Genomic DNA, 16,731 nt, shown 5'->3' with positions numbered 1-16,731 from the left:
TTTTGGTAAAATAATTTTGTTTTTTTATTTACTTTTTTATTATATTTTAAAAATAAAAATGTGCTTACCACACCAGTACCCGTGCGAACACGTGTATCCCACTAGTTTTTTTTAGAATAATTATATATCAAAGGATATAAAATAGGTGGTTATAAATATAGATATTGAATAAAAATAACAAGAATTTATGGCATTTGATTTTATTTGATAATTGTAATTATATGATTTAACCTATTTTAAAAATAAGGTGATTAAAAAATTTAAATTATTAGGTACAATTTTACATATTGATTTCTTATCATTAAGAGAAAATATCAATTTTGAAAAAAATCTAATACTTTAAAACTTTGATCTAGTAATAAATTTTATATTTCTAATTTTAACATTAAATTCTTTTTCTTTGTTATGGTTCCATAATTAACCTTTTTTCTAATTACAAATTTCTGTTACATTTCTTAATCAATTACTTTATTAATATTCTATATATACATACAAATCAATAAAATATCTGAGAGATTTAATATAAATTTGATTTGAAAATATGAAAATAAGGTAATCAATAAAAAATATTACATACTTTATTTATTAATTTATCATAGATATATAATGATTTTCCAGTCAAATATCCTTATTTGGTTATAAATATTAAATACCTCCAATATATCAATATTCGCTTATCTATTATTTTAGAAATCGGTTATTATCATAGTGATGATTTTAGGAAAAAAGTATAATCAAATCAATTTTTTAAAATAATCCTAATAATGATAATTTATAAATTTATTCTACTTTTGCAGAGATTATTAAATTTAGGAAAAGCTAGAATTTCAAATTTCAAATATATAAGTAACCACTTCTCGAAACTATTATATGTATCTTTCAATTCCTTTTATTTCCATCCACTCCAATCTCTTTCACTTGTTGGTCTTGTGATATCATTTAATTATCTTTTTTTCACCATTCTCAACAACATGGACGTATTTGAAGATATTGCTTTTGAAATAGGTTCTTGGCTACCAGCAAAGAGTATTTGTAAGTTCAAATCAACTTGTCATTCATTCTCTAATTTTTCAAAACAAATTATTTTCATAACAAAACAATCTCAAAATTTGTTTGAGAAAGGTGACACATGTTTTTTCATTCAACCTGATCCAATAACTCAGAGACACAATAAAAAGGTAGAGTTCCATTCTTTACCAAAATACCAACAATCTTCCGGTATTCCTAATCATGTTTTAAGTTTTCTCTCAAGTTCCATGTGAGTCTTAGATTCTAGTAATGGGTTGGTTCTTTGTCACATTATTAATGATGATCCAATTAATATTTTCATATGTAATCCAATTACAAAGTCTTGGTTTCCTATTCCTATTCCAGATTCACTTCAAAAAAACCGTAAGCTCGCAAATATGAATATAATGTTAGAATGCTCTTTAGATGACTACAAAGTGTTTCTCTTTGAAAATACATCAGAATGGTTTCCAGCTTGTTATGTTTGCAATGTTTATCATGGGAAGGAAGGTGTGTGGCAAACTATGGAAAACAATTTTTTACCCGGTGGTAGGAGCATGAAGTTCGACATGCATGTGTTTCATAAAGGATCGCTTCATTTTATTTCAGATAGCGGATGCTACTTGTCAAGATCAAGTTCGTTTTATAAGCCGTATATAATGTCTTATAATCTGGATAATGGGATCTCATGTATGCTAAAGTTGCCAAGACAAGCTCTAAAAGGTTGTCATATGAAGTGTAACATGGGCATATTCAATTGGGGTAAGGTGAATAGTTCTTATAGTTCTATTTGTTTGGTAAAACTAAGAAAGTGTGTCATTATTGTTTGGTTTTTAAAAGATTATGATTCAAGTTTATGGCAAAAGGTTTTGAAGGTAAGAGTGAGAGCGTTGGGATTGACGGAGAAAGATCCTAATGTTACAGGATTTATCATTATGAACGGAAATCTTTTAGTTTTTTCGACAGAAGAAAAAATATATTCTTGTGGTTTAGATGATGAAAACTTTATGATGGTGAAAGAAATATGCCAACATAGCTGTGGATTTTACACCCGCTTTATCTCCTACTCAGATACTCTTCGTTCGTGTGGAACTAATTATGAAATTATGCCCTGTTAGGAATTGATGATAATGCTGAAAAGAATGCTCATATAGTCTCAGAGAAAAAAATTAAAGGAATCCAACCACTTATATTACAATTACATGGGCGTTTATGTTTACTCCTTAGGTTTTTCTGATTTTTTTAAAAAAATTAGTATCTTATTGGATTTAATACAAATACAAAGCATAATTATTTTTTATTCCTTAGATTAATCATCTTAATTATACTTCATACTGAATTGAAAAATTTAAAAATATATCCTAATTTTACTCAACTTTTTGAGTTGGGTAGATAAGAATTCACCTAAAGTCAACTACTGAATGAGTTTCATATTAGTAAACCCTAGTAATGTCACATTTAGTTCTTCATAAATAAAGGGCTCAAGTCTTTTCCTCTTTCAATGACACTAGATAAGTACCCGTGAGTATCATTATTTTGTAAAATATTATTTCGTAAAATATAACAAATAGTTATTTTGATTAATTAATAAAATTTAATATATAATATAACTAATATAGTTGAAAATAAAAATAAAATTATTAAAAAAATGTTTTTCATGAAACACCTTAACACATTTACTTTAATTCGATGTAACGATTATGGTGTTCATGGATTAAATTTCGAATAATTGCATCAAATTGTTAGGATTACAATTTAGAAATTTGAAGCAGATTTAATATCCTTAACCTAAATATATAAATTTTTTATTTATTAATTTAGGTTAAAAAAATATGCTTCAATGATTAATTTGAATCAAATTTAATATCCTTTACCTAAATATAAAAATATGTCCTGATTTTTTATTTATGAAAAATAAATATTTCTTACATAATTTTTTATGTATAAGTGATAAATATTTATTCAAAACTTTTTTAGTTACATGAGTGATAATTTTTTGTCACATTTTTTAAATTAATTTCGATGACAAATATTTATTTGGTGTTTTTTGCATATCAATCAAAGTTAAATATTTTTTCTAGAATATACCAATGTCCTTCTAAGTTTATAAAATACACCAATGTCTCGTAAATATGTTTTTTAATAGTAAAACACTTCATATATTATAATTACTGTCATATTTTTTTAAAAGATATGAAGATAAACCTAAATCAATTGTTTGGATTTATATTTTTAATATGTGAGTTTTATCATACACTATAATTAATTTTATGAGATATTGAATCGAACTCTAGTATGGTCGAAGGGTAGCTTCTTGATTCGACAGGATTAAGCATGAAGTCGAAGATTGTTCACATGCTTATGTCGAAGATGCTAGGGTTGTTAGCATGTAAAATTAGGTTTTAGTGTTTAAACCCTAATTTGTTAAGTTAGCTTTTTTTTTTAAGTTGGCTTGTGTAACGGGCCTTGTGAAAAAAGCCCATTAGTTAGTATGTTAGGTTTTATTATAAATAGCATACTAGTCTCTCATCATTGCTAAGCTGCAAATCCTAATTTAGGGTGAGAGAGGTTATTTGTTATTCTTGTAAACTTGTAATCTTGTTTTAAGAGAAAGTAAAAGAATAGTAGTTCCCTAATTCCTATTATATTTTGTTTTTGACATCGTTTTCACAACAAATTGGTGCGGTGAGCGTGGAGAAGATGCCGTCAATAAAGTATGAGATTGAAAAGTTCACCGGAGTGAATTATTTCGGTCTGTGGTGCTTGAAGATGAAAGCCCTACTGGTTCAGCCGGGTTGTTTGGAAGCGTTGAAGGGAGAGGCAGCCATGAATGCTGCATTACCGGCAGCGGAGAAGACGACTATGATCGAGAAGGCACAAAGCCCAATTTTGTTAAGCCTTGGTGATAAGGTTCTCAGACAGGTATCAAAGGAGATGACGACATCAGGGTTATGGGCGAAACTTGAAAGTTTGTATATGACCAAATCGCTGGTCAATCGACTCTACCTGAAGCAGGCTTTGTATTCATTCAAGATGGTTGAAGATAAAGTGTTGGCTGAGCAGTTGGATATGTTCAACAAGCTGATTCTTGATCTTGATAATATTGATGTAAAGATTGATGATGAAGATCAAGCGCTGTTACTATTGTGCGCTTTGCCTCGATCACATGCTCACTTCAAAGAAACTCTCCTGTATGGAAAAGAGTCTTTGACCTTTGAAGAAGTTCAATCAGCCCTATATTCAAAGGACCTAAACGAACGAAAGGAGCATAAACCTTCGATTGTTGGCGAAGGTTTGGCCGTTAAAGGAAAACTCTTACAAAAGGATGGTAAGTTTGACAAGAAGAAGGGCAAAAGCCAGTCGAAGTCTTACAGTGGCGAAGCATCTGGCATTCGATGCTATCGTTGTAAGAAGGATGTTCACACAAGAAAGGTATGCCCTAAACGCCTGAAAGATCATGGAGGTAAGGATAATGGTAATGCAGCCATTGTTCAAGATGATTTCGAATCATCTGATGTTCTTATGGTTCCAAGCAGTGACTCGAGAAGAGAGTGGATTATGGATTCAGGTTGCACTTGGCACATGAATCCAAACAAAGACTTGTTCGAGGAATTATGTGATCAAGATGGTGGATCAGTATTGTTGGGAAACAACAAGGCTTGCAAGATTGCAGGTGTTGGATCTGTGAGGTTCAAACTCCATGATGAGTCAATAAGGTTGTTGACTGAAGTCAGGTATGTTCCTAATTTGAAGAGAAATCTACTTTCTCTTGGTGAATTCGACAAGAAAGGATATATTTTCCAAGGAGAGAAGAGTATCCTAAGAGTCATGAAGGGTTCGAAGGAAGTCTTGAGAGGCGTGAAGAAACAAGGCATGTATACCCTTGAGGCTGAAGTTGTAAGTGGTTCGACAAAGGCAAACAAAGAACCTTTGTCGAAGACAGAAATCTGGCACATGAGATTGGACCATGTCAGTGAAAGGGGTCTGGTCGAATTAGGGAAACAAAATTTGCTTGGTGGAGACAAAGTCGAAAAGCTGAAGTTTTGTGAACCCTGTGTACTTGGAAAATCTTGCAGAGTGAAGTTCAACAAAGGCAAACAAAGAACACATGGATCCCTTGATTACATCCATGCTGATCTTTGGGGGCCTGCGAGGTGTCCATCACATTCAAGAGCAAGGTATTTTCTATCCATAGTAGATGATTATTCCTGAAAATTATGGGTATTCATCCAGAAGACTAAGGATGAAACTTTTGAGAATTTCAAAATTTTTAAGACTCTGGTTGAAAATCAGACTGACAGAAAGGTCAAGAGGTTGAGAACCGACAATGGCCTTGAATTTTGCAATGTGGTATTCGATAGTTTTTGTGTTGTCTCTGGTAATGCAAGGCACAGAACTACTGCATGTACTCCACAGCAAAATGGTTTGGCTGAAAGGTTTAATCGAACTATTTTGGAGAGAGTCAGATGCATGTTGACTAGTGCTGGACTAAAGAAGATGTTATGGGCTGAGGCTGTTTCGACAGCAACATATCTGATAAACAGATGTCCTTCGACATCGTTAGATATAAAGACACCTGAAGAAGTTTGGTCGAGACATCCACCAGATCTCGACAAACTGAGAGTATTTGGCTGCGTAGCCTATGCTCACATTAGGCAAGACAAGGTCGAACCTAGAACTTTGAAATGCATGTTCATGGGATACCCTGAAGGAGTCAAAACTTATAGGCTATGGTGCCTAGAGCCAGGTCACAGGATATGTCCAATAGGCAACTCAATGATTAAACTAAAGAATATATATATATATATATATATATATATATAAGAACAAAAATTTAAAATCAAATAATTTTCTACTCTGGCAGTTCATAATACAGAACTTTACATAGAAAATGCGAAAATGCTCTTGCAAACCTTAATGTGGGGTGGATGTAGGTAGTTTCAAGCATTTGATGATGTTTCATTATCAATTTTTGAAATTTAACATGCTTTTATAATGGAAGTTTTTTATATTTCACGTGGATCACTAATGATAGTGTCTTGAGCAATGACACTTATGAAATGGACGGCGATGATTTGTTTAAGGATGGTGATCAATATCCTCAATAATCATGCTAAGTTATCTACTCAATTTTGACAAAAATTGAGGTCAAATATATTTATCCCTCGGTTTTCGGGGTGAATAAGCTTTTTTTAATACATTATATTGTTTACACAGAATATTAAAATATATTAATAACACCAAATCCATATTTATAATATTTGTTGTTATTCTTGGAGAACAACTAATTTTTTGTTGTAATCCAGATTTTATTGTATATCTTGTATGCATCCAACTTCTAATAAGTTATTGAAGGCTAGCTGCTCTCTCTTCTTTATTTAACTTGAAGCAAAGATGTTTTTTCTACACTTGTAATCTATTATAGAGTACTTTTCCAACCTTATTAAACTTGAAGCAAATATTTTATTATCTTGAGAAAATGCATTCACAAAAATGAGAACAAAATATATAGTGCTGGATGTAATAGTTTGTTGTTGATTGATGTCTTGACAATATCTTGAGTGTTGTTCCTTTTATAAATGTAGGGAAGAGATTCGTTGTTGTAGCTATGTAACAAAACTCCTAAAAATCGAGCGAAAGTATTTTCTTTTTTAAATAAAAAAAGAAAATAAGAAAACCCATTGATTTAAGTAAAAAGACCAAGGTAATAAGTTTTAAAAAACAGATGGTGAATGATAACGAATTGAAAGAAACATGTCAGGATTCAATTTCATTTTTTTACGAGTCACAATTTTTTGTGTGTAGTTGACACCATGTTTAAGAATAAATTTCTCAATATTGTCAACCAAGGAAAGCAATGTTGTTTTCTTCGATTGACAATATTTGAAGGTGTCATACCCCAAAATTTGCCCGCATATACTTGCAAATGTCATATTATTTCGAATAAGTGGCATAAAACAGTTGGTAAGGAATTGAGGTTAAAAGGTACAACAGTGAGAGGTCCCGGACCCGATCCCCATTTCTAACTTTTCGCCATTTTATTCATTTTTTATTTTATTTTTAGTTCTAACTTTATTTTTATTTATTCAAAAATATCAAAAATTGCATGTTTGTCTTTTAATATTTAATTTTGGTTTTATTATAGATTTTTTAAATAATGATTTATTTTATTTTGTGCATATTTCATCAAAAAGGGGAACAATCATATGTTATTTGATTTAAATCAAATTTAACTTGATTGGGCTTTGATTCATATTTTCCTTACTTGTTAACCTAAAATTTTGTATATAAATAGGTCTTTTATTTTCAAAATGCAGAGACCGGGACACAAATCTAACCTACTAATATTCACGCAGCTTTTTCCCTAGAAAGAGATCCTATTTTTGATCTAACCCTAACCTAGACACTCTCTCGGGTAGAAGCCAACAAATCCACATAACCCTTATAACCTCATTCACAAACTTTCATCCCTGGTACTGGTTGTAAAAGTAGGAAGATCGGTTTTGAATCGCGAAGCATCCTTCATTGTATTCCAACGTCAAACCACAACAACCGTTCATCATCAAAGAACATTCAACGAACATACGAGCATCACAACGTAGCCAATGGTTTTTTCGACTCTTCAGGAACATCATTGATTCAAACCGTAGTGTAAATCTCGCTCCAAATTCCGCCGACGTTCTGATCTCCCTCCACATCGTGCGACCGCCACCTCACAGCCACCGCTCACGAACAACCTTCATCACTCGGTTCACTCTCCACGCACAACCAGCCGTGCTTCCGCCGCCTTCGGTTTCTCCAAGCAAACTCCACCGCGAGAAGCTCCCCCGCCGGAGCAGATCCGCACCGCAGCCACCCCAACGACGACGCATCGCCAACCGCGGACCATTCCGCTTCCACCGCGTCGGATCCTCCATCTTTGCAAGATCCGTAAGTTTGATTATTACGCTTATCTATTGTTTGATTGCTTGTGAATGCGATTGTGTTTGTTTGCATCAATGAAGGAGGACATTAATTTAGTTTAATTTTGTTGTTACTGTGAATTTATGAATTTTATAGAAAGGAGAAGTTTGAGATAAGAGAGAAAAGAAGACTGTGTGTTTGGTTCGCTCTGTTTCAGTTTTTATCATTGTCATTTATTTTATTTTTTATTTTTAATTAAACCATTGCCATGTGTCACTCGTTGAATGGATACACGATTCATTTGAAAAGTCAAAAGGAAGAGACATTCCTTAATAACTAGCTGATTCAAACGTGAATAAAAGGTTGAATCCCATTTGTTGTTTGCATTTTATTATATATATATATATATATATATATATATATATATATATATATATATATATATATATATATATATATATATATATATATATATTGTTTCTAATATTAATTAGTTTAGGTTATCTTTAGGTTGGATCTAGATCCAAATTTAACGTTTGCACATTTTATTTTTCACCTCTAAATTCAATTTGTTTATTTCTCTTAATTTACTTGATTTATTTATTGCAGTTTAGTTAATAATTATTATAAAAAGATACCAAAACATATATTTTATATTAGATTTGTTTCTCATATGAAAATATAAAAAATATTTAAAATTTAATTGTTAGATTTCTCTTTGATAATATTTATTCATATTTCTTCCATTATTCATACATCACTTTAAATATTTGTACTAACATTTTCTTGTTTTTGCGAGGTACTACCGTCGTGAGTATTGGGCTATTTTGCAGACATTCGTAGCTTATGCATGCATGGATTAATCCAAGGTTTCAGAACCTGCAAGGGTCGACCACATCTGATTGAAGCATCCAGGGTTACCTCAAAATCCTCAGACTACGCGCCATACCCATCGAAAAGCTAAGTTCTATCCTTTTCTTATTTTAATTTTCTTTTACCTTGTATTTATTTTTTAAGGTCTGATTCCCGCCGTCAATGAACTCCTCCTACACTTACTTTTTCCTTTTATTCTTTTGCCAATTCTCTAATGGTCAGGGTCAATGCTTAAGGCTCAAGGCAAATCTTTGCCCATCAGCCTTCGTCAATCAAAGCTAAGTGTCTTTACCCTTTTCTCGTATTTTTACTTTTGTTGATTAGGGTTAACCCTGTTTATGGCTGAACTGATAATGCACTCACAAATGCCCGTTTTCTGTTTTTTTTCCATTTTTTAGGGTTCGTCAATTGTCAAAGCGTCGAATGTCGGTAACCCTAAAACTTTGCTCTAAATTATTATTTATGTCAAACTTATTGTCCCGCTGGTTTCAATTCCCCTCTCCTCCGCCGATTACAATTTCCCTTCCCCGTATTTGTTATGTTATTGCGTGGTTAGTAATCCTAGGGAGTGCAAGTCTTAATTGAATTAGATAATTAATTACAAGATAAGATATTGAATTAACCACGTGATTGTTGCACACACGCACACTTTTGGGGTAACCTCTTTGTTGCCTGTTGCCTTGTGTATTTTTTGCAGAATAGCCATGTCCCTCGAATACGAGGATACCTCAGCCATGTTGCCTCGATAAAAAGGTCATGCGACCCTAATGATGCTGCCTTCGATACACAAATATGACCTCGACCCTCGGAAGTTGCCTACGGAAAAGGCTGAGGTATCTTCTGGTTGCCTACGAAAGGCTATTCTGATCTTTCCCCTTAGACTACCTGCCTCTCTATGGCATGGGTCAGTCTTTGAGCGAATGATAATTCGATGACCCTTCTACCTCCAAACGAAAGGCTTCCTGCCCTCTTATGGCAAGGATAGACCCTTTCATTCTGAAAGGCTAAAAAGAGACCTATCATCTGAGTTTAAGGTAATTGCCCCTAATTGCCTTGCAATGCTCATCTTTAATATTCTTTCTCACAATTCTTCGAAAACTGGCTACGCTCATTTACGAGCTAAAGTCCACTTTCTTCTTTCATCTACTATTTTTCTAAAAAAACAAACGAGCAAGCAAAGCAATTAAGAGCCCATGGAAAACCATGGATGCAAAGGGTGCCTTACACCTTCCCTTTGCATAAATTACCCCTCGAACTTAGATTTCTTTAAAAAGGTTTTTTTCTGTTTCTTTTTGCCTTTCTGATTTAGTTTGGATAAAATAAAAGTCGGTGGCGACTCTTGCTTAACCGCGACATTTCGATCGATAAAAAGTCAGTTCACCGTATTACAGAAGGTTAATAAAAAAACCATCAACAACATTAGGTGAGATAGATTGAAATGGCAGAAAAAATGTTTTATTCAAGATAGAAGAACATAAAACATTGAATATTTTTTTCTGTCTTCCAATCCATCCAAAAGAATATGTATACGAGTTGTGACGACTACATATAATTTAGAATTAGGGTAAAATCTGTTTAAAGAGTGTTTTTATAGTAAAATCTGATTACACTTATACAGAAATTTCTTGGTTATCAAGGCAAGCGAAAGGAAAGATCATTTAGTTTACACTTATACAGAAATAAAAACATAAACTGCAATAGTTGGGATTCGAAGCATGTACTAAATTAATTTTCCCCTCGGTTATATTTAAAATCGAGAGAAGTAGTTTTTATTATTTTAAAAATAAAACTTGGCGCCTCTTGGCATTATACCGCAGTTTTTGCTAGGTGAGATAAAAGATTTTTCTTGAAATGTATTATTTGTCATAGTGGAAAAATAAAAAATAGTTGTAGGTCTGTTATATAAGAGTTATAGATAGAGACAGGGCCGGTCCAAACCATTTAGAGGCCATATTCTCCACATAAAAAAATTGATAAACGTAAAAAAAATTGATAAACGTTTAAAGGAGTAAATCAAAAAATAAGTAACTCACATGTACTTTAAAGTTGATTTATAGAGTCCATGTGGGACCTGCTGAAACAATACTAAATTAATTTAAACTTTGTTTTAATTCCCACACAAAAAATATAACATGTCAATTTTTTATTTTAACAAAACTGATTCCCTTTAAGATATGTGGTCGTTTAATATACGAGGTCCTGTACAACAGTTCTTGTTGCACTTGCTTTGGGCTTGGCCTGGATAGAGAGAATAAAGAGGTTCTTCTCCAAGTAGCCGTAGCTAGATATTGAAATATCGTGTTCTAGTTTAGGTCGAGTTGGATCTTCAGAGAAAATAAGAAGAAATATGAGGAGATATTTCTTGATTGTAAGGGTTGCACCCCTAGTGCGGTTTCTTTAATCATTGCCTATTAAAAAAAGAGAGAACGAAAGAGAAAGGAAAGAAACAAGGAGAAAGCAAAATAAGGTGGCGGTAGCAAGTTTGATTAGAGAGTTAACTAGATTTGTTTCAAATAATGAAATGTAAAATATCCTATAAATGTAAATAAGGGTAGGAAATGTGAAATATATTTAAAATAAAAATAAATAAATTAATAAAATTTAAAAATATCAAATTAAAAGTCATGTCAGATTTTAAAAAGGCAACATTACTGTTTACGTAGGCATTATTAATATATTTTTATTTTTTTACAAGAATTAACTAAGGGACTACTTAGGCTAACAACACAGTTTTAAAGGACTATATTGTAACTATATTTAATTAAGGAACTAAAGACAAATAATAAATTAAATTAAGACAACAAAAGATAAATTAAGCCAAATTAAAACAACAATTTCTCTCAAATTACTCAAGCAGATTAATAGTTTTATCGATAATATTTTTAATTATATTACCTATTTTTTATAATTAATAAGAAAAAACTTATTAAAATATTAATTAATTTTCTTCTTAAAGATAAATTATAAAATTATGTTAATTACTAACAATTTTTATAGTATAACCAATATTTTAATTTTTGTAATGTATATTTAAGAAGTCTTATATTTAGGAAGAAACGCATGGGTTTATAAAAAATAGATACAAGTGACAAGTTAGTGAGACCCATTTTAATAAGTGAAATTCATTAGTAGTTTAATTAATTTTAATTGTATCAGTCTTTTTCATAAACAATATATTTGAGTGTTTCAAAATAATAATAAAAATTATAAATTTATTTTAACAAATATTAATTTATTTATCACTACTATTAATACAAATGATAAGATACTATTAATATAAATGAATATAGAAGATGTAAGGTGAAACATGAATGTAGGAAAAGGATTTAGAATTTAAGTTGATGCACTCATAATCCTATATGGAATGAGGTGGGAAGTCTTGCTTTTCTATCATGTTGAAAAAACGAGTTTTAAAGAGGCATGCAGTTAAGGTGGAAATGAATGCATGAGAGAAGTTAAGGAAAGAGGGTGCATCGATGCAAATGGAGAAGTGCTAGGGCTTGGATGATATGCATTTTGCAAAAATGATGAATGCAGAAAGGTGAAATATGATTAGTGAAAGAGAAATGCACATGCAGCAATGAGAAAAAGAACCTAGTGCAATAGATTGAAGATTTATAAATAAATATAGTAAGCCTTAAACATTTCAATATTAAATATAGTAAGCCTTAAACATTTCAATATTCTAATAAATTACAATAAATATTATATATAGCACTTATTATTTTGTTATGTGATAGATTGAAGATTTATAAATAAATATAGTAAGCCTTAAACATTTCAATATTTGAAAGAAATCTTTTATCACTTATTTCATTTATCTATTAGACGTGTCGGTTCATGTTTTCCGGTCAAACATTTCATAAGGGCTATATTAGCTTATCTCTTATATTGGAAATGGTTAATTATTCTCATTAAATAACAAAATGGCGCTAATTTTAAAAGAAAATTATAACCAAATTTGCTAAAAAAAAATTATTTTTCGAATATTACAATTTATTATCATATATTATTTGAGATTTATTCTATTTTGAAAAAAAATATTCAATGAGAATATTTGTTTTCCATCAGCAAGGGCTTCATATAAGTACACTCATCTGCAAACAATCTCTTCCACGGTTATTCTTTTTTTCCCACTCCTTCCACACTCTCTTTGCAGTCTTGTCCTCTATTCTCAACAACATGGATTTTTGTCTAGACATTGCTTTCGAAATATTTTCTTGGCTACCAGCTAAGAATATTTGCAAGCTCAAATCAACTTGTCACTCGTTCTCTAATTTTCCAAAAGAAACTGTTTTCAAAACAAAGCAATCTCAGAATTTGATGGAAAGGGAAGACACATGCTTTTTCATTCAGCCAGAAAAAATAAGTCAAAGCTACTATAAATTGGTAGAGTTACAGGCTCTACCAAAATACCGTCAATCTTCAGGTGTTCCTAATAATGTTTTGAGTTTCTTATCGAATTCAGTATGTGTTTTAGATTCTAGTAATGGTTTAGTTCTTTGTCGCACTATTATTGATGAAGAAATTGAATTTTTTATATGTAATCCAATCACGAAGTCAAAGTTCTGTATTCCGATCATCGAGTCACTTCAAAGAAGCTACAATCTTTCTAACATAAATATTATGTTAGATTGCTCTTCAGATGATTATAAAGTGTTCCTATTTGAAAATATAACAGAATGGGTGCAAACTTCTTATGCATGCAATGTTTATCATGGGAAGGAGGGTGCATGGAAAACTATGCAAAAAGATTTTTTACCTGGTGGAAGGAGCTTGAATTTTGACATGCATGTATTTTATGATAGAGCTCTTCATTTTATCTCAGATTGCGGTCGTTATTTTGAAAAAGAGTCCTTATTATAAGCCATATATCATGTCTTATAATTTAGATAATGGAATTTCAAGTATGCTTAAGTTGCCCAGACAAGCTATAAAGGATAGTCATGTGATGTGTAACATGGGCATATTCAAATGGGGTAAAGCAACAAGTTCGAGTAGCTCCATTTGTTTGGTGAAATTACAAAATTCAGTTTTTAGCATTTGGTATCTAAAAGATTATAAGGCTGGTTTATGGCAAAAGGTTTTGAAAACAAGAGTGAGAGCTTTGGGATTGAATGAGAAAGATCCAAATGTAAGAGGGTTTATAATATAATCTTTTGATATTTGCTACAGAAAAAAAGGTTTATAGTTGTGATTTGGACGATGATAGATTTATGAAGGTTGAAGAAATATGCCGAAACAATTGTGGATTCTATCCTCGGTTTATCTCATACTCGGACACTCTTCGTTGGTGTGGAATTAATGCTGAAATTATGTCTTGTTAAAAATTGATGTTGTTGCATGGAATTCAACTATAAGAGTTGAAATAATGCTGATGAGTCACACCGCTACTACTACTAATATAATTGCTTTTATGGTTACTTTATAGTTTGTTAGTATTTTTAAGATATTGTAATATCTAATTTCATTTAATTAGTTTTTGTAGTCATTTGTAAAGAGAAATAAATATATGAACATAATTTATAATAAAATTCATTTAGGCACCTGACTACCCAATAATATATCCATAGATATATAATAAAATATATTCAAAAATATTTACTTTTTACTATGGAAATTAGGGCTATATTATTGCCAATAAATTTTCTCTCTTTCTTCAAAATTAATTTTTGCAATAATTAAGACTTTAGGATTTAGCTACATTCTAAATTATATAATATTATTAAATTAAAGATTCTCTTAATTTTTTTTTACTACTGATATATTTTTGAAAAATAGTGAACGAAGATTGACATTTATAAAATATATTGATTTTACATTTTTTCCAAAAAAAAAAAAAAGTCATTTGTTGCAACTGCGAAAAATATTTGTTGTAGTCATGCGAAAAACATTTGTTGTAGTCATTGAAGAAGAATAAAGATATGGGTCTACCATAATGGTTTGAAATGCGAAAAAAAAATTAAAATAATCAGGTTTAATAAAAAATTTACAGAAAAAACCAACTTTTCGGGGTATTTACCAAACTGTCTAGGTTTGGGACAGACTGGAAGAGAATGCGCCAAATGAAATGGCGCATGCATGGTCCACACGCCAAACCATTTGGCGCAAATGAACAAAAATTAGGGCAAAATTGTTTTAGCCATTTGAAATGGCGCATATGGCCATGCCTTAACACATAGGCGCCAAACCATTTGGCTCCTATGTGTGTGCCATTTTTTTTTTCAAAATTAACCCGTTTCGGGTATTTCCGCGCACCGTTTTTTATTTCGGTCTTTTATTTTCGTAAAAACGTCTGATAAATCGAGTTCGTAAAATTATCACTAACCCTAAATAACGTTTGCGTTATCGATATCGGTTTTTCACAAAAGCACAATTTATTGATGAGAGACCGATGAACGGTTACAAGAGTTGGTAAGGGAAATTGATACATTGTCATAAAAAAAAATACATATTATATTAAACTTGCGACGAGGTCGCGCCACGATTAGGGCATCTTTTTCTATTGTGCCCCACCTGACGACAAATGCTGCATTTTCGTTCCATTTTGTCGTGGACGTCCATTTCGGTTCTAATCCGTGTACTATTGGGACGCCCTTTTTTCTTTCGCCGCATTGCGTCGTTGTGCCAAACTACCTCTCCATCATACTCAGGCCAGTAATCCTCCTTGGCCACCACAGGGAACGCAACACTGTAAACTCTGAGCAATGTCTGAGTCTTGCAAATCGGAGACAGTAGTGATTTAGCGTCGCGGTGCGCATATGCACATGCAGCTATGACGTGCGAGCAAGGCATACGAAAAGCTTGAAACCTTCCACAGTCGCACCAATCTTCGTCCAGAAGAACCCTATATTGTTGTCTTGGCAATCCCTCATTGTGGTCAATTGTCTCCCGCACACTGAACGTGCGATTGAAACGGTCGAAAGAAGTTACTTGATGAGTGTTCGCTTTTGCCGATTGCTGTTGCATAAACTTCATGCAACTATCACTTAATAGTTGACCAAATTGCCTAACATCACCCCATTTCCTCCCTCTCGTTGAGAAGAGTGAAGCCATCCTAAAGTATGTAGCCTCCATTAGTGCTGTGATTGGAAGATTACGAATGCCTTTGAAAACGCCATTCATGGATTCCACGAGATTTGTCGTCATATGGCCCCATCGCACGCCCTTGTCGTAAGCCCTTGTCCATTTCTCCCTAGAAAGGTTATCTACCCAACTACCTGCCTCTGGATTTGTCATTACAATCTCACTCCGATAATGCTGGAATGTGGGTTGGGTCAATGCATAACCAGCATAGACCAAGGCCTTTCTTAGATGTCTGTCCTTGATCTCCCGCATGAAGTTCTGGGCGATGTGGCGAATACAATAGACGTGTTTTGAAGGGGGGTCATGCCATCCGTTTGCTGGATTATTATAAGCACTCTCTATGGAAGCGTGCCTATCAGAGATTAAACATATGTCAGGCTGAGGAGCAACATGTTCTCGGAGGTTCCTTAGAAAGAAACTCCAACCCGCCGCAGTTTCACCTTCGACGATTGCAAACGCCACTGGAAATATGTTGCTGTTCCCGTCTTGTGCAACCGCCATGAGCATGGTTCCTTTGTATTTGCCGTATAACCATGTCCCATCAATTTGAAGTATGGGTTTACAATGTGCAAATCCCCGTACGCAAGGTTTGAACGCCCAAAAAAGCCGATGGAATATTCCATTTCCTTGGACAGGGTTTCCATCCGGGGCATGCGCGGGCAGTGTCTCTAGAATAGTAACAGTGCCAGGTGCGTAACTGTGTAGCGCATTGAGGTATCGGGGAAGCATTTTGTATGACTCCTCCCAGTTGCCGTAGACTGTCTCAATTGCCTTTGTTTTTGCAACCCACGCCTTTCTATAAGATGGAGTGTAGTTGAAGGTTGTAACGATATGCGAGATAATATTTTTGACCTTCAGAGA

General features: G+C 32.7%; 2 pseudogenes; both read left to right on the top strand.

The window, feature by feature from the left end:
- Positions 1–971: 971 nt before the first annotated feature.
- On the top strand, positions 972–2,126 carry LOC131650851 (uncharacterized; annotated as a pseudogene).
- A 10,840-nt stretch (positions 2,127–12,966) lies between these two features.
- LOC131650850 (uncharacterized) lies at positions 12,967–14,111 on the top strand (annotated as a pseudogene).
- Positions 14,112–16,731: the final 2,620 nt, after the last annotated feature.

The sequence above is a fragment of the Vicia villosa genome, linkage group LG2, assembly GCF_029867415.1.
Source record: "Vicia villosa cultivar HV-30 ecotype Madison, WI linkage group LG2, Vvil1.0, whole genome shotgun sequence".
In the NCBI taxonomy this organism is placed as follows: Eukaryota; Viridiplantae; Streptophyta; class Magnoliopsida; order Fabales; family Fabaceae; genus Vicia; species Vicia villosa.
This window is presented reverse-complemented; position numbering and strand designations above follow the sequence as displayed.